Source organism: Macadamia integrifolia, unplaced genomic scaffold (genome assembly GCF_013358625.1).
Source record: "Macadamia integrifolia cultivar HAES 741 unplaced genomic scaffold, SCU_Mint_v3 scaffold1380, whole genome shotgun sequence".
Classification (NCBI taxonomy): domain Eukaryota; kingdom Viridiplantae; phylum Streptophyta; class Magnoliopsida; order Proteales; family Proteaceae; genus Macadamia; species Macadamia integrifolia.
In genome coordinates, this window is record NW_024868183.1 from 152204 (window position 1) to 159398 (window position 7195).

Genomic DNA, 7195 nt, shown 5'->3' on the forward strand with positions numbered 1-7195 from the left:
ATTTGTTCTTTGCAACATTGCTTCTTTAAGATCTCTTAAAACAAGAGAGAGAATTATTGTTCTTTGTAACATTGCTTATATTCTATCCTATTGTCTATTCAATGCTGGAGTAGGGTTTAACCATATTCTTCCTTACTATACTTTGCCCCACAAGAAGAGAGGATGATATAGGACAGTTCTAAGTGATTTATGACTAAGCAGTTTTATAGGGTCAAGTTTGCACTAATAATGAAAGTAAATCCCATGAAGAAGCAAATAAAAGAGTTCAATGATGGTAATGCCATAGGTGGCGGAATCTAGAGTCAATTTGTATCTTGCCTGAGAATTCCTAGATGTATAATTGTACATCCTTGCTTTTATTAATTCGTCTGGTTCTACTTCCCCATGTGTTTGGGCATAGGGTATACTAGGAGTTAGTCTTCTTTAACCCATATATAAAGAAGTCCCTGTGTTAAAAAAATAAAAAAAATAAAGCCCCTGTGTCTAGACATTGCGGGGGTGAAAAGACTACCATGCCCACCCCTCATGGAAGGCAGAAATTTTGCTCCCATAGTAGGCGTAGGAGCCACGCTACCTTTTAGGGAGCCCTTTCCCTATCATACTATTATACTACTATTAAAAAGTACATACTCCCTATCTTTGGTATACTTTTTCAAAAATACAAAAAATACCATCGACATCTACCAAAACAAAACTTTTCAACTGACCAAAAAGCCCCTCCAAATGGAAGAGAAAAAAAAAGTAGAGCAGAAAAGGGGAAGCAATTATTAAGTATTAAAAAGGATTAAAAAAAAAAAGTAAGAAAAAAGGATTAAAAAAAAAAAGTTGGCCCATAATAACCCACAAGAGGCATGGTAATTCTTTCCCTAACCGTGGGGGAGAAAAAATGGGGAGATTTACAAAGGTAAATATATATATATATATATAGATAGAGAGAGAGAGAGAGAGAGTAATATTAAGTATTAAAAAGGATAAAAAAAAAAAAGTTGGCACATAATAACCCACAAGAGGCGTGGTTAATTCTTTCCCTAATCGTGGGAGAGAAAAATGGGAAAATTTACAAAGGTAAATATGGAGAGAGAGAGAGAGAGAGATTTAAGGAGGAGCAATAGCAAGTCTCTCTCTCTCTCTCCTCCTAAAATCTCTCATTCTCTATCTATCCTCATGATAATAACGTTTCTTTTCCTTTCCCTAATCATGGGAGAGAAAAATAGGGAGATTTACAAAGGGAAATATGGAGAGAGAGAGAGAGAGAGAGAGAGAGAGAGAGAGAGAGAGAGAGAGAGAGAGAGAGAGAGAGAGAAAGAGAGACAATACAGAGAGTGGGGAGCCCTCCCCTAAAATCTCTATCCTCCCTCATGGTAATAACGTTTCTTTTCCTTTCCCTAATCATGGGAGAGAAAAAATAGGGAGATTTACAAAGGTAAATATGGAGAGAGAGAGAGAGAGAGAGAGAGAGAGAGAGAGAGAGAGAGAGAGAGAGAAGGAAAATTATGGAAAGTGGGGAGGGAGTGAGTAATTATGGAAATATTTACAAAGGTAAATATGGGGAGAGAGAAAGAGGGTTTGCCAAACGGCTCTCTTGAGCAGCATTTAGTGTTATTAATGTTATTATTATTCAATATTTGATTATCATTTGATTGTCAAATGTCTCTCTCCTAGATTCATTCACACATAACCCTTGCCTATATATACCAGAGAGAAGACAAAAGAGCAACTACATTAGCCCAGAATTTCTTAATTTCAGATTTCTCTGTTCTCAAATCACTAGCTCAGCATTTCTCAATTACACAAAAGAACGTACAAAATTTCTCAATTTCAACTTCCTCTGCTCTCGGATCACTAGCACAATATTTCTCAATTTCAGATACTCCACATCCACAAGGTACGTTTGCCAAACTAAAATTTATTTCAATTTTACTCAACTATTATTTAAGATGGTTTCTAAATATTTTACTTTTGCTATCTTCTCTTATTTCAGTGAAAGCCGTATGCAACACATTCAAGGTTGTGATGAACATGTTAGTTTACTTCTATTTCATAATCTCATTTCTAAGTATTCTCTCCTTCTTCATCACTATCACTAAGATCGTGTCCTATTATTATGTTGCTAAAATCAGGTTGGGAATACTTGCTTTGTAAAGGAATAAGCTGAGAATCTCAAAAGACACTCCATGTTGGAACGATCAGGTTAGTTTACTACCAATTTTTATCTCATTTATATAGAAAAAGGTTTTATGTGTACATTTTTTTTTTTTTTAATATGGTTGTTGAGAAAATTTGTATTGCAATTTAAATGCATAGTAATGAAGGTCTACATATATTTATATTGTTGCTTTCTTTTTCGCTAGAAGGTCGAATTTATTAAAATGATGAAAAAAGAATTAAAAAGAATACAATAGGATCCAAATAATGAATCGGAAGAGAGCCTCCACCTTCGGCATTACCATTAGCAGAGACTCACAACAGCAAAAAATTCACCACCATAATTAATAAAATTTGTATCTAGGACGCCCTATTTCATCCATTAGGAGATTGTTAACAACCGAGGCTGGCAATTTCGTTCTCAGGCCTAATGTACCCGTCTTGGCTGCATCTTTAGCAAGAAAATCTACGATCGGGTTGGCTTCCCTGAAGCAGTGAGATATCTTCCACTTGATAGCATTTACATAATCAAGGAGGTTGGTCCAATCCTGTAGGACGAACCAGGGAATGAGTCTGTGGTGAAGCATGGATACAACAAAGATCGAATCTGATTCAATCCAGAGGTGTCTGACGCCCATCTCTTAGGCGTAGGCAAGGCCCTTAATTAGACTACAAGATTCTGTAGTGAAGTTTGAGGCTACACCCAGAAAAATGCTGAGGCAAAGAAGATTTTTTCCTTGATGGTCTCTAAAGATGCCACCTCCCCCCGCTCATCCAGGATTCCCTAAGGAGCATCCATCAACATTAAGCTTAACCCAGGAAAATAGAGGCTTGCACCAATAAACTTCCAGGGTCCTAAGAAGGGCAGATGGAGCAATAGATATCTAAAGCTTTCTGCAGATGACTATGTCACTCGTAGGTTTAGGCGAGATTTTTAGTCCAAAGCATAGGGAAGCAATGTCCCTAGAGACGGCAGCAAACACCATGGAAGAGCTTTGAGATTTATTTTCATACCTTCTAAGATTTCTCTCTCTCCAAATAGCATCAACAGAGATAGCCAGACTGATCACCCATGGGTCTTTTAGAGACCAACCTTTGCCCTTGATCTTCCACCATTTAATCACTTCATCAACTGATGGTTTTTTTTATCCAAACCACATTAAACATCGTAGCAAAGTTGGCCAAAATGTCCTGAGAGAATTTGGAAGCCAAGAAAAGATGATTAAAAGAGTCTTCGCTCTCACCATAAAGATCAGATCTGGAGGAGAGACTAATCCCTTTGGCCTGGACCCTATCGTCAATTGGCAGTTTGCCATGGACCCAGCGCCAAGCGAGGGTGGAAACCTAAGGAGGAAGAAGCTTATGCCAAACGATAGGAGCCCAATGAACAGCTGGAGAAGGCGATCTAATAGTATCCCATGCAGTCTTTACTGAAAAAATGCCTAGAGGGGTCAGCTTCCACATGCACCTATCTTCCACCAAGATAGAGGGAAGAGGCAGAGAGCGAATAGATTGGAAGATCTGTTTGAGAAGGTTAGATTCCACCGAGGGTAACTTCCAACTACCATTTTCAATGAACTCTACCACTGAAGGATAGAAATTCCTGAAAAAATCCACACTCAGGCCAGAGAGGCTAAGGATCGATTGGGAACCTATCCAGTTGTGCCTCCAGAAATCTATTTTCCTTCTATCCCCCATGATCCATCTTTTGTTGTCCTTTACAAATTTCCACATTCTCTGAATACTAGGCCATATAGAGGATTTTTTTAAATCCTTTCTTGGGGTGTCCTTGACTAGATAAGAATCTAGCTTTGAGAAGACTACTAAAATCAGATTTCTCATGCTTTACCGTCCAAGTTAACTTAGCTAGCAAAGCTTTGTTAACATCTCTGAGGGGCCTTATACCAAGACCCCCCCCCCACCTTTTTAGGCTTGCAAACTGAGTCCCATCTCATAGTGATGGACTTAGATGAATCGATCTCCCCTGTCCAAATGAAATTTCTCATCCAAGACTCAAGACACTTAATCAGAGACGTGGGCCACCAGTACACTGAGAAGCTATGGAGAGGCATTCCAGAAATAATAGATCAAACATGCTTAACTCTTCCATCCAAAGAGAGGAGCTTACCTTTCCATCCAGAGAACTTTGCCTTCAGTTTGTCCATCACAGGGAGAAGGGGGTCTCTCTTGACTCTTCCTTGGAATATTTCAACACCCAAGTATTTGGTGGGGAAGTTGGAAATAGGAGCAACCATTGACTCAACCAGCCATTGTCTTTTATCTGTTGAGACTTTTCCAATGAACATTTTGCTTTTGTCAAGGTTGAAATCCTGCCTAGAGAAGCTCTGATACTTTTTTAAAAAAAATTTTAGATTTCTGACGTAGCATTTGGAAGCGTTGAGGTAGATGAAGATGTCGTCTACAAATAATATGTGAGTTGGGACCAAAGAACCTCTGGGACTAGCAATAGGCTTAATGAGGTTCTTCCTACCCAAATCTTTCAGATCCCTACAGAGCACTTCTTCAACAATAATAAAAAGAATTGGAGAAATGGGATCGCCCTGCCTCAGGCCTCTACTCACTTCAAAAAATCTAACAGGGCCTCCATTAAGGAGAATAGAGATTTTGGCAGAATGAAGAATGGAAAAAATCCATCCTATCATGGTCTCAAAGAGACCGAATTTCTAGACCACCATGAAAAGAAATATCCAGGAAAGAATGTCGAAAGCATTCCTCACATCAAGCTTTAAGCCCAATCCACACCCTTTGGAAGCCTTCCCCATAAGATTGGTGAGTTTAGAAGCCAGACCAATATTGGATTGAATTAATTTCCCGTGCTGGAAAGCACCTTGCTCAAGGGAAATAATCCTGGGGAGGAAGCTTGCGATGCAAATAGCCATGATCTTGGATAAAATCTTACAAAATAAATTGCCCATACATAGGGGTTGAAATTTATCCAGAGATCTAGCACCATCTACCTTGGGAATTAATAATAAAAATTATTATTGATTCCATTCGAAAGCTTACCTGAAGAGAAAAATTGCTTGACAACTCTGCACATGTCTCCATGGATAATATCCCAACACTTCCTGTAAAAAGCACTGGAGTAGCCATCAAGACTAGGCAAGCTATTAGGATCTAAATCCCAAACCGCCAATTTAATCTCTGCATCAGAAGGAATTGTCTCAAGAAGTAGCACGTCCTCATGATGCAAGACTTTGGGGATGGTATCCAAGATATCCAAGTGGTTCTGAAGATCCACTCTTCCATGAAAGGTTGAGAAGAAATTGACAAGGTAATTCCCCATATGCTCGAGATCCGTGATCTCTGCACCATCATCTCTAATAATGCTTCTGATAGCATTTTTAAACCTCTTGACTTTCATCATCATGTGAAAGAATCTGGAATTTCTATCACATTCTTTCAGCCATCTGACCCGAGACTTCTGCGCCCATAACTTTTCATGATTATCCAAGGCTTTCCAATGTCGGGTTTTAGCATCCTCCTCGATGTTGAAAAGACTCTTAGACATCCCTTCATCCTCGATTCTTTTCTGAATCTCCTCTAGTGCAATCTTGGAGCTCGAAAGCTCCATATCCAAGTTTGGGAAGGAAACCCAAGACCAGGATCAGATTATGGGCTTCAGTATTTTTAGTTTTGAGGCCAATGATGAGATTGGAGAGCCAAGGCAGGGTATATTCTAAGCACATTCCACCATGCTAAGAAAGTCATTGTGCTCCATCCAAAATTTTTTGATCCTAAAAGGGTAATTTTTGGGCTTAGAAGAGTTCTCTGAGCAGACTAGGATGGGAGCATGGTCTGATGCCAGACTTGTTAGGTGCAGTCATTGAACAAGTTCAGCCAATCTGAGTTGACAAAAGACCTATCCAGAATAGCTAAGATGTGCCCCCTCTTTCTGTTGTTGGTCTAGGTAAATTTCCTCCTAGAAGAAGGAATTTGAATCATAGAGGCTGCGTCCACCATTGCATCAAATTCAGCGGCCGCCCCCATACAGAACCGCCATGGCCCTCTCCTTTCGTGATAAAAAAAGGTTGCATTAAAGTCGCCCAAGATCAGTCTAGGCCTAGAAGAGATTCCAGCAATCAAATCCAGCCACAAGCTTCGACTGTCTGCTCTGAGGCATCTGGCGTGGATAACTGAGATGTCAATCAGGCTCCCATTCCAGTCAATCTGGTGGGAGAACTGTTGTTCCAACATAGAAGAAACAAGAGGCTTCTTCATGTTTCTCAAAATAACCCACAAGTTCAGCTCCTTGTTGGTACGAAAATTGTGAATAAAATCACAATCGAAGCCAAGTTTACTAAAGAAAAGAAATGGCAATTTCACAGGTTCGATCATGGGCTCGGCAATGCATAACAAATCTGGTGCATAATCGTGAATAATTTTTCCTAAGGATACCTTAGCGGCAGCCTTCTTCATACCATGGACGTTCCACAGTAGAACACGCATGATCACATGTGGGAGTGTTTGGTACGATCAATCCTTGCAGGGGCCTGATCCTTTTTTGCAGTCTTCTTCCCTTTCCTCTTCTGATGAACAGTCCAGCCTTCTCCTCCCTCCTCACTCTGCCTGACAACCAAGTCAACATAGTCGATCCCAACATTGACACGAGTCAACCCCTGCTGATCCTGTCCACGCCTTTCATTAGTAGGAAAGCCTCCGAGAGGCATGTGGCACTGGCTCCTACGAACAACCTCATACATTGATGTTGCATCAGTCCTCCTTTCTGGGTCAATCATAGGCCCCATACCGAGGCTCTCTGGGTTGTGGGTAATGGGGCTCTCCATTTCTTGTACAGGTAATACATTAGTTTCCTGATTTGGGTCAATCACGTCCAAAAGAACTTCTAATCGAGGCTTAGATTCCATATGGACAGTAGAGGTAAAAATGGAAGGTAATCTAATTTGTGCGCTAAAAGGGGAAGCTCTCCTTGACTGCGGGGTGAGATCTTCCGAGATTCTATCTTCCAAATCTCCTTCCGAAATTGTATCATTGTCCTCATCACCGCCCTCAGTGGCAGCTCCTCCCT